Here is a 17,178-nt window from a genome sequence, read left to right as displayed (position 1 = left end):
TAAAAATTAAAATCTCTTTGCTCCTAAAAAAAAAAACAAAATTTTGTATTAAACAATTTTCATAGTAAAAATTAAAAATTAAAAATCGACTATTTTTTTCGATATTTCTTTTTATATTTTTTTCAATCTAGAAAATAAACGCGTTATTATAACTCATAACCCGATGTTATTCTTTAACATCCGAAGCCATAAGCATCTACGATATTTATATCCGTTATGACGTTCACATTTTCCTTCTTTCTAGCTTTATATAATCTATGCATTTTTATCGTGCCTGCCTCAGACAGTCAACCATAAATAATTTCATCGTTCATCTCCTGTCTCCTATTTTCTTACCTCCTCCTCGACATAAATTGACTCACGACATATTTTCCTCCATTTAGGAAACCTGTTCTTCTCCACGGTGTCCAGGAACGCGAAATAGGATTGTCCATGCCTTCCAACGATCCATTGGATCCAGTCAGATCGATCTTGTCAAAAGAAAAAAAAGAAAAGGATACATCTTATCTGTCGTTTACCGCCCACTGTGAGGTTAGAACCTTCATCCCTCCCCGCTTCACTGACCAACCCCCACCACTCGACGTGCAATGCGTACGAGTGGACGCGCGCTCGCTTATTAGCACCCTGTGCGTGCACGACGTATACACACACACGCGCGCATTCACCGGTGATCACTGGCTCGCAGCAAGTAGATACGAAATAGCAGCCGCAGTCGCGAAGGCTCGCTGCTCACGGTGAGATCGTGGTCTGTCTCGATCGTGAGCAGAGAACGTGTCGTCGATCGTGATCGATCGACCGGTCGTATTCGGCAGAGAACGAGATTCCCACCGTGACGAGAACGGACACGCGTTGTTCGGTTCGAGGCGCGAGAAAGAGACCCGTGATCTCGAAACCTCGTTTCTTATCGATCGATTGTCTCGAAAGATTCGCCTGCGTCGACCGATGAATCTACGACCAGTAGGACGCGTGCGTGATAAAAGACCGCGAAAACTACCGGTACGAGTCTGCGCAGTGACAGCTTACACTGCGAAACTTATAGTCGACGTTTCTGCGGGATTAGACACGTGGTTTGAAAAAAGGTAATAGAAAATTCCTGGCAGTTTGAATAGGATCTAAGTGACGTTCAGTGGACGGGTTAGGATTGTCGGTGCGGTACACGATCACAGAGTGAGGTTATGCGTACGTTTGCTACTTTGTGCGGGAGAGAATAGCGCGAAGTGCTCGATGGACGAGCGTGTGTAGAGAACGACAGTGGTGATTTGGTGAGAAATAACGAAAGAAATGCTTGTACGTTCTGTCGGTGAATCTACGTAGCCTGGAGAATATTGGAAGAGTACCTGGGAATATCGAGAGATGGAGAATCCTTGAGTCGTGCAGGTGAGTCTGCTAATTATTTTTTCAAGTCTATGCAGGTGTCACGATGTTTTATCGTGACGTCGATATTTTGTCAGCGGACGCTCTCGGCGAAACTATCGATATAGGACGATATTGTCGATAGATGTGAAACCTCATTGTCATAATAATTTTCTTAATTCTAACGAATAACAATTTTGAGGTTATTTGTATAAAAATTGTCGTAGAAAAATCGTCGTTTATATCGGAAAGGCAAATTTGATTAAATTTTCTTTCACGATAATATAATTAATTCCTAATTATGTAGTTATCGTTAGTTCGATCACTCGACACCGGTAGAGCCACTATAAATAAAAATTCATGGTTTTCGTGAATCTTTGCTTCCCAACCGTGTCTCTTGTTCTATGGTTCGTGCATTTCGAGATCTATCGACTGCTCCATTACTCGCGTGTACACAAATCTGCTCTTATTGGAGCAGAGAAACGAGAGAGGTCGAAAGAAAAATACCCTCGTATCGAATACGTTTTATTCGTGATAACCGATGACCGAATATGCACGTGTTGCGTATAATGCATGCTTTTGAACGCGCTATTCGCGTATTTTACTCTTGTAGACATTTTGTCACGTGGTTTCGTGGATGCTCGAGATAACGAAAATTTATGACAACGTATTTTCAGGTATCTCGGATAAAAAGAAATATCAATTTTAAATGGTCGAATCACGTTTCGAAGCTTGCTCATGATTTTGTTACAATCTCCGCGTAGATGTATTTTTATTTAACACACGTTTGCATATTTGTTTTAATGATCTTCTTCGAGTTATCGACGTCTTCTGAAAATTCTTATCAATCTGTTTGTCAGTTTTTTAAAACCGCAACGACGTCATTGTATGTAATCTCCCGTCGCTTTTATATGGAACGAGTGTTTTTATTGTAGATTTTTATTGTTATTCATCGTGTCTACAATTTAATATTTTGAGTGTTTTATTCGCGGTAAAAAATTGTTTGGTAAACTAAATATGTAAATGTGTAACTAGACTATTGGTGATATTGAAACAGGTGTCTGAAGTCTTCGAGCTTTCCCCATCTGTTTGAGTTTTTAGCAAAGCAAATGCAACGTTATCGCAGTTCATTGGAACCATGACAACGCGTATTCTTAAAAATTGAAAATTAAAAATTAAGAAAAGAATAAAAATTCGCTTCTGCAAACAGGTGTAACAGGTGTAACAGTAATAGGTCTGTAAATTTTCTTCCGCAATTAATTTAATTTAACTCCGAACATGTATTTCGTAAAAATTAAATAATTTTCCTTCGCATTAATTTAACTTTAATTCCGAATATTTCGTAAAAATTTTCTGGTAATTTATAGTTATTCGAAATTACCAAGTCTTATACCTCATAGACACGCGTTATATAGCAATTACACCTACACTAACTTTTACCCAAGTCGCACTTGATCGTAACGATATCAGAAAGGTACAATCGTTTTCAACGGGTGCCGAATGATTTCTTCATACATTTTGACCTCGTGGAACCGATCTGTCAGCTACTTGGTAAAGTAGGCCTCCATTCAGGAAGTGAACTTACCGTCGAAATCGACGTGCACACGTATACACGAGCTGCACGTGAGTCCACCGTTCGAACATTGCATATCGACTTACCTAACGCGTTATTCAACCTTTCATTGCGTTAAACGCCGGATTACGTTCCGCAGGACCATCGAAATCCTATCCGAACTATTCCAGATAATCGATGCTCGAATAGCAAGCGAATAAGTGCAGAATCGATCGCTGTGCAGAATTCATCTACGTTCATTTTTGAGGAGGCATAGTTGTAATCCGATCTATAAAATCCGACTACTTTGAATTTTTTTCTAGAGAAACCATGATTCATATTGGCATGCAGTTTTCGTATCGAGATTTATTTACACTTGGAGAATATTACCAATTTTTATTTTTAAAGAAATTATTGAAAATTGTGGAAATTATATAGCCTTAGTTAAATCCTGTTTTTAAAAACGAGCTCGAATAGCTGATGCGATTGTAGACCACCTGGTTATCCGAAACGAGAAAACTAAAAAGCATATTAATTAGTACGAACACAGCTATAGCATGAACCATCGAAACAGCGAAATTTTGAAAATTAAAAAAATGGCAGCATTTTGAAGTTCAAATATCGATTTTCCTCGTGATTTTCGTCCTTTGGGTAGCAAACAAAAATAGAAAAAATATCGAATTTTGAAATCCGTTATTCAAAGTATGACATAAATTGTTTTCCAAGAATAAAAAAGAAAAATTTTGAGTTTAATATCACGAAACTACAATTATTCGATGGAACGAGGCACAAAGTATCTAGCAATAATTACTAGGCTGAAGACGACAGAGCCTACTGAAAGTAGGATTGCGGCAACGTAGCCTTGGACTCGTTGTACTTAGGGGACCAACAGGCCGATTCTAGTTAACTGTGTACCTTTCTGCAATTTTAAAACGTCCGATGCTGTGAATTTAACATCTAACCGAGAAGATAAATATTCCACTAACTATAACACAATATACTTTGATGTGTTCTAATTGCATATTTTCAAGTTATTGATATTGCGAATACTATTAAAACGTTATCATTTTACGATGTTAATGTGTCTCACATACAATATCGCGAATTTTGCATGACAATGACTAATTATCGTAGTAATTGCAACTGGAGGGAACACACATACGAAAGTCTAGCGATAAGTGATTAATAATTTCGATTACTGTTGGTGTTCGAATAACAGAGGGATACTTCGGACTATGCATGAACACATATGCTTAACACGTGCGAAAACAAGGATTTTGATTGCTGCTGTAATGTGCAGATGCAGGGATTCACACGAGAGCTGTAAGGTAGATTAATAGCTCGACTGGCTGAGTGAAATAGAACTGGGGAGGACAGGACGGGAATATTTCTTGGACGAAGCTGAGCTTAACTGAAATATAGGGTGGAACGAGCGTAAACATACTTCAACTAAATCTTGCCTTAACTTGTCTGCAAAAAGCAAATTTGGATATCAAAAACTCAAAGCCATTTCGTTCTTCTAGAGAAGCAGGAAATTCTCTGAATTGTCATAATAACTGAACGTAAAATATAGTTTCACTGTTCTATTATACTGTTTAACTATGTAATATATTTTTCATTTACTATACAATTTGCTATACAGTATTGTAGAATGGCGAAAACTGGTTTTGAGGCACCAAAAGCTGACAGAACAACAAGAACAGAATAACACAAACACAAAACTCATGAAACTAATTTTACTTAGGAAAAGAACACCAAGATAACGCAACGAAAAGACACAAAGACGCACTCTAATTTAACTCTCTTTCCAACACCGAGCTACTCACGCTCGTGCCGGTCACAATTAATTTCTAAAGACTCTGTTTTGGTAGTCAAGGACCCTGCTTTTATGCTTTTCTTAACCTACGCTTCACCTCTTCGTAGGGACCACGCAACTTAATTTTGTTACCCAAAATAGCTTTTCCATTTGCTTCTAGAAAATATTGATCGGTTTATAATTTGTTTTTCTTGACAATAGCTGATTCGCGATTTCTTTCCTAAATGGTATCCTACAATATAGACAGAAATCATCATTTTCTAATACTTCGAAAAATTCTATATCACACGTTACCAAGCCTTACAGCTTCTTTTATGATTTCCATTGTCTTTTCATCTACATCGACTTCAGTTTATAATCTTTAACGTGTACTACAAGTAACGTCGCAAGAACTTGATCTTCCACTAACAACTAGTCAATGCCGAAGCAGTAACGAGCTCGAAGCTTAAGTTATACCACGGTCATGTTTCATTATCACTTCAAAGCGTTTTTATTCGTTACTGGATCGTTATTTCAATATCGAGTCGAGTTACCCGTCCTCCAGTGCTATTCACTGTCAATACCGTCGCCTCCAACGCGGAACCAGACCAGCAAAGATCTTCGCGCGTTTGTTCGGAAGAGATTAACGCGATCCAAGTCTTCAAGGTTTCCGAAAAAGTGCAATCAGCACGACGGAAACTTCTCATTGCCCGATTTCACGCAGCTAACACGCGTTGACACGATTTCGCGCGCTGCTGACTCATTGTTCTAGGCTAATTTTCCTTCAATTTGTTACACGCATGCACGTACGCGATATATTACCAATGATAATCGCACGTATGAACAGCAGACACGGTTTTATACGCGAACGAGCACCGTCAACGAAATTGTTGCCTCGCCGTAAACGTATCCTGCCTATTGAGCAACTTAGGGTAATTTCTATTATGACGCGCGTGCCCCTCTAATCGAGCTGAACTGCGACGGAGAAAGTGTAATAAAGGCAACGAAAGTTCATCGTGATAATTGATTACGAAACTACCGGCTGGACATGATTCCAATTTGCGCAATTGTCATCGTTACTATTTACAATTTTGTATTAAAAACCTGTGACTTCTGTCTGTGAATTTTGTGACACCCATTAGAATATTGGCAGATTCTAGCATGTTTGTACTTAACTCTGTTAAATTTCGAGTTGAATCTAGTATTTAGCAGGTGTGATAATGCTTAACACCTCGAAGACCGGAAACCAATATTTGCGTCGTTGCTCAATCAGAAGCAGATGTGAATTTGCGATTTGGCACAGTGTAACGAGAGTGTTTGATTTATCGTCATATTTCGCAGGGAAAATAATTTTCCTACAATTTGTACGTAAATTACAACTTTGCAAACACCTTCGTGTAACGATGGAATATTTATTTCACTCTTAATCGTTTCACCATTTGCCCTAGCCTGTGTACATTATCTCTAAAAACGAGAGCAGAGGTATCCTTGGATGATTTCGAAAATTTCGACCTTTACTTAGCAACTCGTTTGCATATTGAGCAACGTTCGATCAATCGTCATCGCAAAATTTCTCAGAGAAATTTGGTTCGAGCTGCTTTACATTTAAATCGATTTCAAGGATAATATAATATAAAACTGATGTAAAATTCGGATAAAATTAGTCTCTGCTAATAGGTAACAGTAGATATTAAGATAGTATGATAGAAATAAAATATTATTATTTACCGTATTATACGTAATATAGGATATACTGTAGGATACCATTTCGGAAAGAACTCGCGAATCGGCTATACCTTCGAGATCTATCTTCTCATAAAGTTACTTGGAACAACGAAAACGATGCAGAGGAAGTTGAATAAGAACCTCGCATCCCAAAGTGTCTACCAATCTAACACGTTTCTAGCATCGACCCAAGAGCAGCCTAATCTCTGCTACATTGCAGCACGTGCACAGCTACGAACACGTGTCTAGGAGTCACAGAGAACTATCACCAGACTGGAAAGTGAACCGTGTAGCTATTCAGCCAACCTTGTTAACTCTCTCCTAAAACAAAGTAGCCTACGGTTGCTCATGAGTCAGCAGCGCTCTAACGTATGACCATTGGTCACCTATGGCGGGTTCATTAGGATCGCGTTGCCCCGACCGACGCATAGATCTTGCGATATGGTCACAGGTGCAACGGGGGACCTCTTAAAGCGTGCTAGCGTCCATAGAAAAGTCAAACCACCGACTCGTTCCCGCTGCATTTATCACCGGCATCGGCCGACGCACTTTCACGCTTGTTCGTGTATGCACACGAGTATCCGTACACGCGGATGTGTGAACCAGCTGCGGGTGAAGTGGAAAAAGCGAGATAGAGAGATCCGTAACACGTGCTCGCGATCTCCGGCGACCGTCCTTATGCCAGTTACCCAGATTTTCAACCAGGAACAAGCGGCTCGTAATAGTACCACGTCGCGCACGACAGGATTTTGCAAGAAAAATACCAGGAACTTGTACTTTCAAGCCGCGTTACCGAGGTAAATCGACGACCTTACGCGCGTCATTGGCCGCGATCGATCGGGTTCGTTCGTTATCCGTGAAATATTGATATCGTTGTATGAATATCGTTGAACGGCTGCGATATAAATAGGAACTGGTTGGATCGAATGGACTGGATCGTTTGTCGTATTGCTCTGTGTTAATGCGTGCAACGATTAGCCGCGCGATTTAGCAGGAAGCGCGGATGTTAAGTTAGGGCGATGGGTGGGCGTGTGGAAATTGGTGTTCAATAACGTTTCGAGCGCAAATGGACTGTAATGTTTCCATACAAATTGATTGAAAATGCTTATGTAAATCGTAATAGGTATTGTACTCGCTCGTTGATGCGGATGAACGTTATTATACGTAGGTTTGACGTTAATCAGTTCTGGTCTCGCGATGATACATCACGTGTGAAGGAATAGAGGAAAGTAGCAAATTATTACGATACATATACGTAAATAGATTTTGGATTATTTCAATTTTGGTTTAGATCTTCGAGCACCTAAAGGAAAGTTTGGATGTAAAAGTTAGAACGACTAGGTTGATCGTTCTATTCTTTTAGATAACACTACGAGCTGTACTACGTTTAATACGATTTAATCTGAGTACCAAATGCAATGAAGCTAACAATTTTGTCATAAAATTTCGGAAAATTGACAAAGTTCAAAGGGAACGTTGGAAATCTACAAGAAATAGGAAATATTTTAAATTTTGTGCGTAACTCTTAGCTTGGTATCGTTTTCCAAAGATTTTTCTTTGGAAAACGATACCAATTACCAGGTCTCACCACGTGGAGGTGGCTACGCATCGAGACCCGGACATGCGCCCTAGTGGCGCAGCCTGCTGGCGCTATCTGTATCAAAGATATCTAATCTAACTTGGAGCGAAAGAAGTCAAAGCGAAGCTACTGACACTTTATTAAATTTCGTGTCTTACAAAGGGGAATTCGATTCGGTATACTAAAATTTATGTCGCAACGCTAAGATATTTTATTTTAACAGACTCTAATATTTCTAAGTTCCCACAATATTGGGAAATCAAATATAACAAACGCGAGCAATGAACTAAGTTAAAATCGCGACGCGCCCGAACGAGTTCGCGATCATTCGAAAGACCGAGTAGCCTATGCGATGTACGCTCATGTATAAGACAAGTTCGTGCCTCGGCACCCTCCCGATCGGACCTAGCCCAAGTCCAGCCACTGCCGATCTGGCCACGACTTACACGTGAACCAAGGTAGTCCCCGGACCAATGAAACTTCCAGAGTCGATACGAGGGTCCAGCGAGGCTAGTAGCCGGACAGACACTATGTGTCCCTGCCCCATGGGGTAGAACTGAATCATCCCAAGTGGTCTGACCGTGACACGTGCTCGTCCAACTACAGGCCCATACCCCAGTCGTCTACGACCAGGGCCGGCAGACCCTCGCATCGATTCCAAAAGCAACACTGGCCCAAGGACGTCCCTAGATCTCGATGCATGACGAGATTGACAGTGGCTGGAAGTGAGTGTCGGAGACGAGTCGTGAGGATGACTTATGAGACGCAAAGTTGTAGAGTACACGAGAGTACGTCGCGTAGGCTAGTCGGTACTTAAGAATGATCGCGATTATCGCGAGAACAATTACGTTCTGTTTGGTAACGAGAGGGATAAGAGAGGAAAAATATAAAATTCGCTCCAAGTTAGGTAAATTACCTTTGTACAAATAGCGCGCACATGAAACTTAGTCTAGGGATCTAACTTATAACTACTTAGGTTTAAACGCACACATCCCGCGACATACAACGATGTCTTCCGAATGAAATTTTGAAAAACTTGTAAACCTAAAAAGAAAATATATAAACCTGAAAAGAAAAGAAAATATTACGCGAAATATACGAATTCAAAGGTTAAGATCTATAGAAATGAAAAAATTAAATCTCGAAAAAGATTAATTAAATCCTGAAAAGAGAAAAATATTAAGACCTGAAAAAATAAATTAAACCTTAAAAAGAAAATTATTAACAACTGAACAATAGCAAATAAGTAAACCGACAATGAAACATACAAATAAAGTAAAAATAAAAATCAATAAAAGGGAAGAAATAAAATCTGTAAAAAGAAAAATAATTAAATCCTGAAATAAAAATAATATTAAAACTTGAAAAAAAATTATTAAGTACCCAACGATAAGACGTAAACAACTCAACGACGAAACATTCGAATATTATTCAAAATATAAGAATTTTCAATTAAAATTTAATAAAAACGAAAAAATAAAATCTGTAAAAAGAAAAATAATTAAATCCTAAAATGTAAATAATATTAAAACCTGGAAAAAAATTATTAAGTACCAAACGATAAGACGTAAACAACCCAACGACAAAACATTCGAATATTATTCAAAATATTCGAATTCTCGATTAAAATTTAATAAAAACGAAAAAATAAAATCTGTAAAAAGAAAAATAATTAAATCCTGAAAAGAAAATAATATTAAAACCTGAAAAAAAAATTAAGGACCCAACGACAAAACATAAACAACCCAACGACGAAACATTCGAATATTACTCGAAATATTCGAATTCTCAAATAAAAGTCACTAAAAACGAAAAAATAAAATCTGTAAAAGGAAAAATAATTAATACCTGAAAAAATAGAAAAAAAATTAAAACCTGAAAGAAAAAAATAATTAATATCTGTAAACAATAACAAAATGGTTAGGAAATTATTTAATGGGGTGGGGTGTAGGTGGGCATAGCCAACCTCAATCTTATATCCAACCCCCACCCCTCGCGCACCTCGAAAATTTAGATGTTATACTTCCGAAGTCGAACCGACAAATGACCGGAATCATCGAGCGTCGTTCCTTATATAGCCTCCGACCGGCCAAGTCCCCCACCCCGATCGGAAATTTTCGAGCATTACCCATTCCATTATTTATTATTTTTCCGTTTTAATAGTCAATAATTTATTAATTTTTTTACTGGTATTATTAGTTTACACCGTAAACTATTTGTTACTAACAATATCAATTAATTATTAACAATAAATGTAATAATTTATAAACTTTTTACAAATTATAGGTACATTTCAACACAAATACGTAATAAATTCAAGTTATAGCTACTAATTTATTGATTTTTTCACTTTTATTATAAATCTGCGTCGTATACAATTTGTTATTAACATTATCAATTTATTATTAGCAATCAATGTAACAATTTATAAACATTTTGCAAATTCTAGATACATGTGAATACAAGTACGTAATAAGTTGAAGTAATAGCCAATAGTTTATTAACTTTTTCACTCGTGTTATAAGTTCACGTCGTGAACTATTTGTTAATAACGATATTAATTAATTATTAACAATAAATGTAATAATTTATAAACTTTTCGTCTCACTCACAATTTTCGAAATATGACGGTGTTACAGTAATTTCGATCACGGATTCGTTTTCAAGAAATTAAACTCTACAAGCATTACTCAATGGATATTGCAGATTACAGAAAAAGTTAAAATTTGTTGGACAGTATAATTGGATTATGAATGGTTACTCAAATGTGTTCAGAGACAGGAAATTAATTACAACGTATAACATACTGTGGGATAGAGCGGCGAAATAGTTTTCAAAGGAGTAAAAGGAGATTAGAGAATTGTATTCCAGAAAGAATATTTTTCTCTCTGTATCCGTGATTCGACGGTTTTCGCTCTGCCCTGTCAGCTGTTACGTCGCGGCAAATCAAGTATAAACCGCAAAATTGTTGGCTAACGCTAAAATGACTCGAGGTTAATGTCTCAAAGCCATTCACGCCGCTCGCGGAGCTCAAGAAAGCATTGTAATCATTATTTCCTCCGTGCTCGACGATTATCCAGTACCCTGTGAAGCAACAATGCAACTTGTATCTTTTGGTGGACTCGTTAGAACGTTGAAAGTGCAAACCATGAGCTATATTCGCCTTATCCTTCGATTATACATATTTTCGTGTAATATTTTCTCTACTTTCCATTTCTTATTTCCTATTTATCTCTTCCTCTTTATCAAATCTATTAACACTTTCTTTACAGTGGGCATCGCTGCGGACTCCCTATCGTAGAATGAAGCACCGTGCTGAAGATAAAAATATTACGGTCGTGTAGTCCTTAGCATTCGGTGCCAAGTCTTTTCAAGAAGAAAAAGGAAAAGGAAAACCAGCCATTGCAATAGCGTTTGCATTTCCTTGCGAAGAGAGCTAAGCAGAAAAATAGCACTTGTCTTAATTTTTAGCTCAACTTTTGTGGCCTGTGACTATAGTCACCGTCGTGTCTAGGTAGCATCTCGACCAGTGACTATAGTCACCCGTAGTAGCGAAAGAGTTAAGAGCGGCATGTTTCGAAGCAAATTTATCTGAAGGAAAGTAGAAATCTATATAATATAGAAATATTTCTATATTATCGGTATTTTTGGAATTAAATGACACTGTACTTTTATCTACATTACTCTAATACTTTATTGCTAACAATTTGTACAAACGCTCTATATGCCTTGTTCTATATGCAACTAAAGCAACTGACTGAACTAACGAGGACTGAGGACTGAGTACTGACTTATTGCCGAAAATCTTCATATATATATGCACATCGTATATCAATCTTGATGACGATGATTGTATTGTAAATGAATATCACAATCTTCATATATATACACTCCAACTACGGAAGCTCGTATCTACCAATTATATACACATAATTGCCTACAAGTATAATAACTGTCTTACATTGCGTTATATGGATTTTTTAATACTTTTTGCAAATTTCCTGAAATAATATCTGTGCAACGATATTATTGTATGAAAGGAAGTAAATACTGTTTTTCCTGAATAATTAGTTTCTTAAACTCGGCAATAAAGCATAAAGAAAGGAAGGCGTAGCTTTAATAGAGCTCGCGAAAATTAGAGGCAACTTGTGTTATCGAAATGAAAGTATAAATGCTTCCCTTTCTATTGGTTTGTAAGAATATCAACCTATATTAGTCACGTGGATTTATTACAGTAATAATTCATTCTCGAGAACGTGAACTGAACGTGTCAAAAGTCTATGTCATAATGTAACAAGAAGTTAGACGAAAACGTAGTAATATTGTAACGTAATCATGGCGATAGCTAGCGATCGATTGAAGAAAATATCGTAACTTTCAAAACGCTCCGTTCACAATTTCGACAAAGATAACACGTGCATGTAATTATTCTTCTTAGATTAATATGGCGTTATATCCTGAATATTTTTAATCGCATTATTTCTCCTACCATTGTGCATTGATCACAAAAATATTTGAACACGATTATAATTTCACTCCTATACTTTTATTTTAAATAAACAGACAATGAGCGATAAATATGTTATGTTATTCTAAGATATAATTGACATAGTGCATAGAAGACAGATTAACGATGGAAGAATGAAGATATAAAGGAAGCAGAACTGTATACTTTTGTAATCAACTGTGTATACATTAAATAACAAAACAATTTGTTTCCACAATTTTCCAGTAAAAATTAGCATTCCCTAAACTGCATTAGCACTTCTATGGCGAATCAAAATTCTATTAACCACTTGCGCTGGAAAGACGTGTCACGCACGTCGTAATGCTTTTGTCACAGAATCGTCAACGACGTGACATACACGTCGTTAGGCAATTGTTACAGAAACACTGGACCATTCTGGTACACGCGTTTGTGAATTCCTTGCCACCGCAAGTGGTTAAGACCATAATTATTTTTTACTTATTTATTTAACCCTTATCGGTCGTAAGTAGCCTCTCACGTGACAACAGTACTTTGTCGTTGCGGTTATACGTCACGTGAGAGATGACAAAACGGAAATTTTTCGCATATTTACCAAAGCTACCTAGTGAGAATAACGTATAAACAGCTAGCGTCCGATAAGAGTTAATATGACACTCTTTATTCTAGTATCAGTAACTTCTACTTCCACGTTACGATTACAAATTATTCCATGATTATTTAAATCTTGGAGTCACTTCTCGTCGATTTCCTAGGGACCAATGAACACCCAAAAATCGCCGGTACATCACCATAATTGCATCGAGCCTTCATGATCCTCGAGTTTGCACAACGAGACGGCTGAAGTAATCGGAAGACTAACGGCCGCGTTTTCCTCCCAAACATTATACTCTGAAACTCTGTATTGCGGTTGCAAAATCACCTGGCCGTATATTCACGATGAAAACGTGACCGCCGACGAGATCCGCGCGATTGGCCTCTCATGCGGCACGAGATTCTCGCTTCTTCCAATGTTGTTTGCTTCAAAGAAGAAAACGAGAGGGAGAAGGAGATTCGTGGCGCAAGATGATCCTCGATTCGCGAGGAATCTCATGCAAATGTCACGAGACGTGTCGACGAGTGGACAAGAGAATTATTCATCCAGCCTTGCCGGGACCATTCTCCTTTTTCTGAATAATAACTATCCGACGTGGGACATAGTGACATTGCAAAATCGGTAAACGCTCGAAATTACACGAAAGCTTCTAGAAGGCGAGGACACGATGGAGATGGGGCGTGGAGATCGCTCAAGGTTGACGGGGACTTCTTTTACTCGAACTTTTGGCAAATATAAATAGCGGTGTGCCTGTGTTTTGGTATTCAAATCTCTGGGATTTGAATACTGAAACCTCTTGTTTCGGCTTTAGTCGGATTTGCGGTCGTAAATTCCCGAAGGATACACCGATGACTTCTTTTTTAAATTAATTGTTCAGTGGAGAAACGCTGAATGATCACCTGTCTGGGTTTTGCTGGCTAAATTTATGGTGTAGCAGGTGTTTGAAATTTACTGCCTGGAAATTTTCTTCTATATAAGGATAAATATATTATTATCATTATTGGGAGTATATGAGTATAAACACGTGCATATTCCCAATAATGATAATAATATATTTATCCTTATATATAAGAAAAATTCCAGGCAATAAATTTCAAACACTTGCTACACTATAAATTTATATATTCATAATTAAAGTAATATTATTAGTACAAATTTATTAGTTACGAGTTAGAGATTGTTGATACTAAGTGTTTGTTTTCCTTAACTGATTTTTAAATGGAGAAATGTAAATGGTGACTTGTCTGGATCTTGCTGGCAAAATTTATGGTATAGCAAGTGTTTGAAATTTACTTTTAGGAATTTTTATTATATATAAGGATAAATATATTATTACTACTATTGAGAATATATGAGTATAAACAGGCATATATTTTAATTATGAATATATAAGGATGAATTTATGTATTTTGTTGATACCAAATGTTTCAACTTGACACAACGAAAAATACACTGACCAGCATGTCACTAACCTTAACTCGCAATAATAAAATTACTGCCAGGATCTAAACTTTACTAGTCGCTCAAGGGTCGTAGAAATTTTACGAGTGTATCTCCCATGACTCGTAAAGTTGCAGTAAACACTTGCAAATTCTACCAATAACATCAGCAATTTAACCTACAGCACGTAAACTGGTGAAATCCGAGTGTGCAACGTGAATCTGCGATCCACGACTTCCGATTTGATATCCTCCGATATCGCTGTTCAACAAATTACGTATAAAGACCTCGCTGCGCGAGGAACATCGAGATTCTCCTTTTTCCATCCATAAATAAACGAATGTCTAACAACACGTTCCTACACTCCGCTCTTTTTATCTCATTTCTGTGCACGGGTAAAGAATACCGATCACGAAGCGATGTTGATCTTCGCTAACGCAATTACGTTAATACGGTAGAAGATAAGGGCGTGTAAAAGGGGAGAAGGATTTTTTTTCTCCGCGTTGGGAGGTTTGAAACGGTCGAGTACACCGCAGTGTACGGATGCATGCGAGTATTCGCGGGAACGAGGTGCTCTTATGCCGCGCGGTTCTAAAGATACACTTAAAATGCCTCCGTAAATGCCAGGTTGATTCCCGAGGATATAAAAGGAATACGAATATCCTTCTTTCGCCTGGCGTGCGGTAATGACACGGCAGGGAATAATAAGGCAGGCCTGCTCCCGCCAGCCTTGCAAAAATCTGCTCTTCTATGCCTCGAGACGGAGGAGGATTAAGATGATGATTTATAAGTTGAAAACACGTAGATGCTTGCTTGCGATGATTTGTGGAGTGCTTGATATAATTAGAAGATTAAATTCCTACGTGACTCGTATGCAGCAGGTACGTGGAAATCTAGAGATCAGTTGTTGCTTTAGGTTCTGCATTAGGAATTTTTCCAGCGTCTGCGATCATTTATCTTGATCTTCGTTAATATTGTTACAGATTTAACACCTAGGAACTACTCTTCATAACACCGTCCTCTAAACACCGTCGTTGTATTTTAATTAGCTGAATATGTCTTCATAGTGTACTTATATTTTACATGCATAAATGCTTGCATAGAGCGTCAGAGAAATTTAAAAATAGGAATACCTTTAACATTTTCCAACTGCTATAAAACATTTCTCCTTTCATTTGCCTTATGTTCCACGTGGACGATATGTTCTCTAGGAAGAAGGTCCAAAGGTAAATCTGTATAACAAAATATAGTAAGGTATAGCACCCAATATACAGTAAAGTCTAATAAAATATAGTATCTACTGACAAAGTGGCTTAAGATTAGTATGATAATTCGTAGTACAATATAATATCCGGTGTAAACTGTAGCGAAACGTAATGTGCAAAGTACAGTAAATTATATTAAAGTGAAATATTCAAACTATAGCAAACTTTAGTATTCAGAGTAGAGTATTATAGCTGAATATTGTACTTAGTATTATACCTAAAGCATGGTAGAGTACGGTGTAGAAACAGCATTGTGAGGAATTCATAATCCTATAAGCTTCGAGGAGATTCTGTTGCTCGATACGTATCTCCACTTGTTTAGCAATGGCACCAGAGGACGCGCTTTGTGGCGCGGCTAGGGAAACACGTAAAGTCGCTAACGGATATCAGGGATACCACGGACTCGTTATCAATCAGTTGTATAAACGGTGTCACGGTTCAATATTGACGTATGTGTAATTCGTGCGAGCGTGTCGTAAACACAAATTGTTAGGATGCTAATGGATCATGGTCCGTTGGCTACGAATAACACCGGGTCCACCATATTGATTGTCGCGATGCGGCAACATGGAGGTGCGAAGTCGTTTATCCTGGAACGTTTAACGAACAGTTAATAACTCGTTCCAACAAATTTGTTCGCTTTTATTCCCGGTACTAGTAGAAAATACGTGTTTATATATTTGCCAATTTATTAAGGGAATCCTGTTGTACATACAGTGATACGCGAAAACAAAATCGGAGTATGCGAGCAAATTTGGGATAAAATTGGATTATCGAAGATGTAAAAAAATATTATAAATGAAATTTGTAAAATTGAATAACGTTTAGAAAAGATTGTCTGGAATTGAGGAAAATGTGTACGTAGTGTTCTGGAATTTTTGAATCAAGTTTCGTCTGACTTTGACACGTTCACTGCCATGGTGGTCACCAGTGTCCTGAGATACTAATTTTTAAAATTTATGCTTGTTTTATTCCAAACATTTTTCGAAAATTTGATCGACGCTTCTACTAACAGAAATAAATAAGCCACGCGTAACTAAACTACTCAAATTCATCAATCTCGATTCTTGACTTTTTGAAGAATAAAACTCCAATCATCGTCGTAGATAGATAATAAAATTAAGAAATTTTCGGATAACATAGTTGACCAGTCCAACGTCTAAGTGACAGGATTGACATAGTCTAGTAACATCATATCTAAACGCTCTTAAACACATCGACATTTAACACTAGAACTACCAAACGAATCAAAATCACTTGTTTCCACAATTATTATTCTTGGAAAAATTAACCTTGTCTCCCATTGATTTACAAATATTGTCGTTATCCACGTGTACGATATTTGGATACGTATTGGAAGTTACTAGACCTAGTGTCATTTGACGTTG

The 17,178-nt window shown here is 37.5% G+C and overlaps 1 protein-coding gene across 1 annotated transcript in view; it reads left to right on the top strand.

Moving 5' to 3' along the window:
• Positions 1-668: 668 nt before the first annotated feature.
• tsl (membrane-attack complex domain containing protein torso-like) overlaps positions 669-17,178 on the top strand; it is a 36,586-nt gene continuing 20,076 nt past the window's right edge. The window contains exon 1 of the mRNA XM_017901769.1: positions 669-1,377. The gene's annotated coding sequence lies outside the window, so the exon portion shown is untranslated. The remainder of the gene's footprint in view (positions 1,378-17,178) is intronic.

The sequence above is a fragment of the Eufriesea mexicana genome, unplaced genomic scaffold (genome assembly GCF_001483705.2).
Source record: "Eufriesea mexicana isolate 0111107269 unplaced genomic scaffold, ASM148370v2 scaffold474474821, whole genome shotgun sequence".
Classification (NCBI taxonomy): domain Eukaryota; kingdom Metazoa; phylum Arthropoda; class Insecta; order Hymenoptera; family Apidae; genus Eufriesea; species Eufriesea mexicana.
The sequence above is the reverse complement of the archived record's forward strand: the minus strand, read 5'-3'. Positions and strand labels throughout refer to the sequence as shown.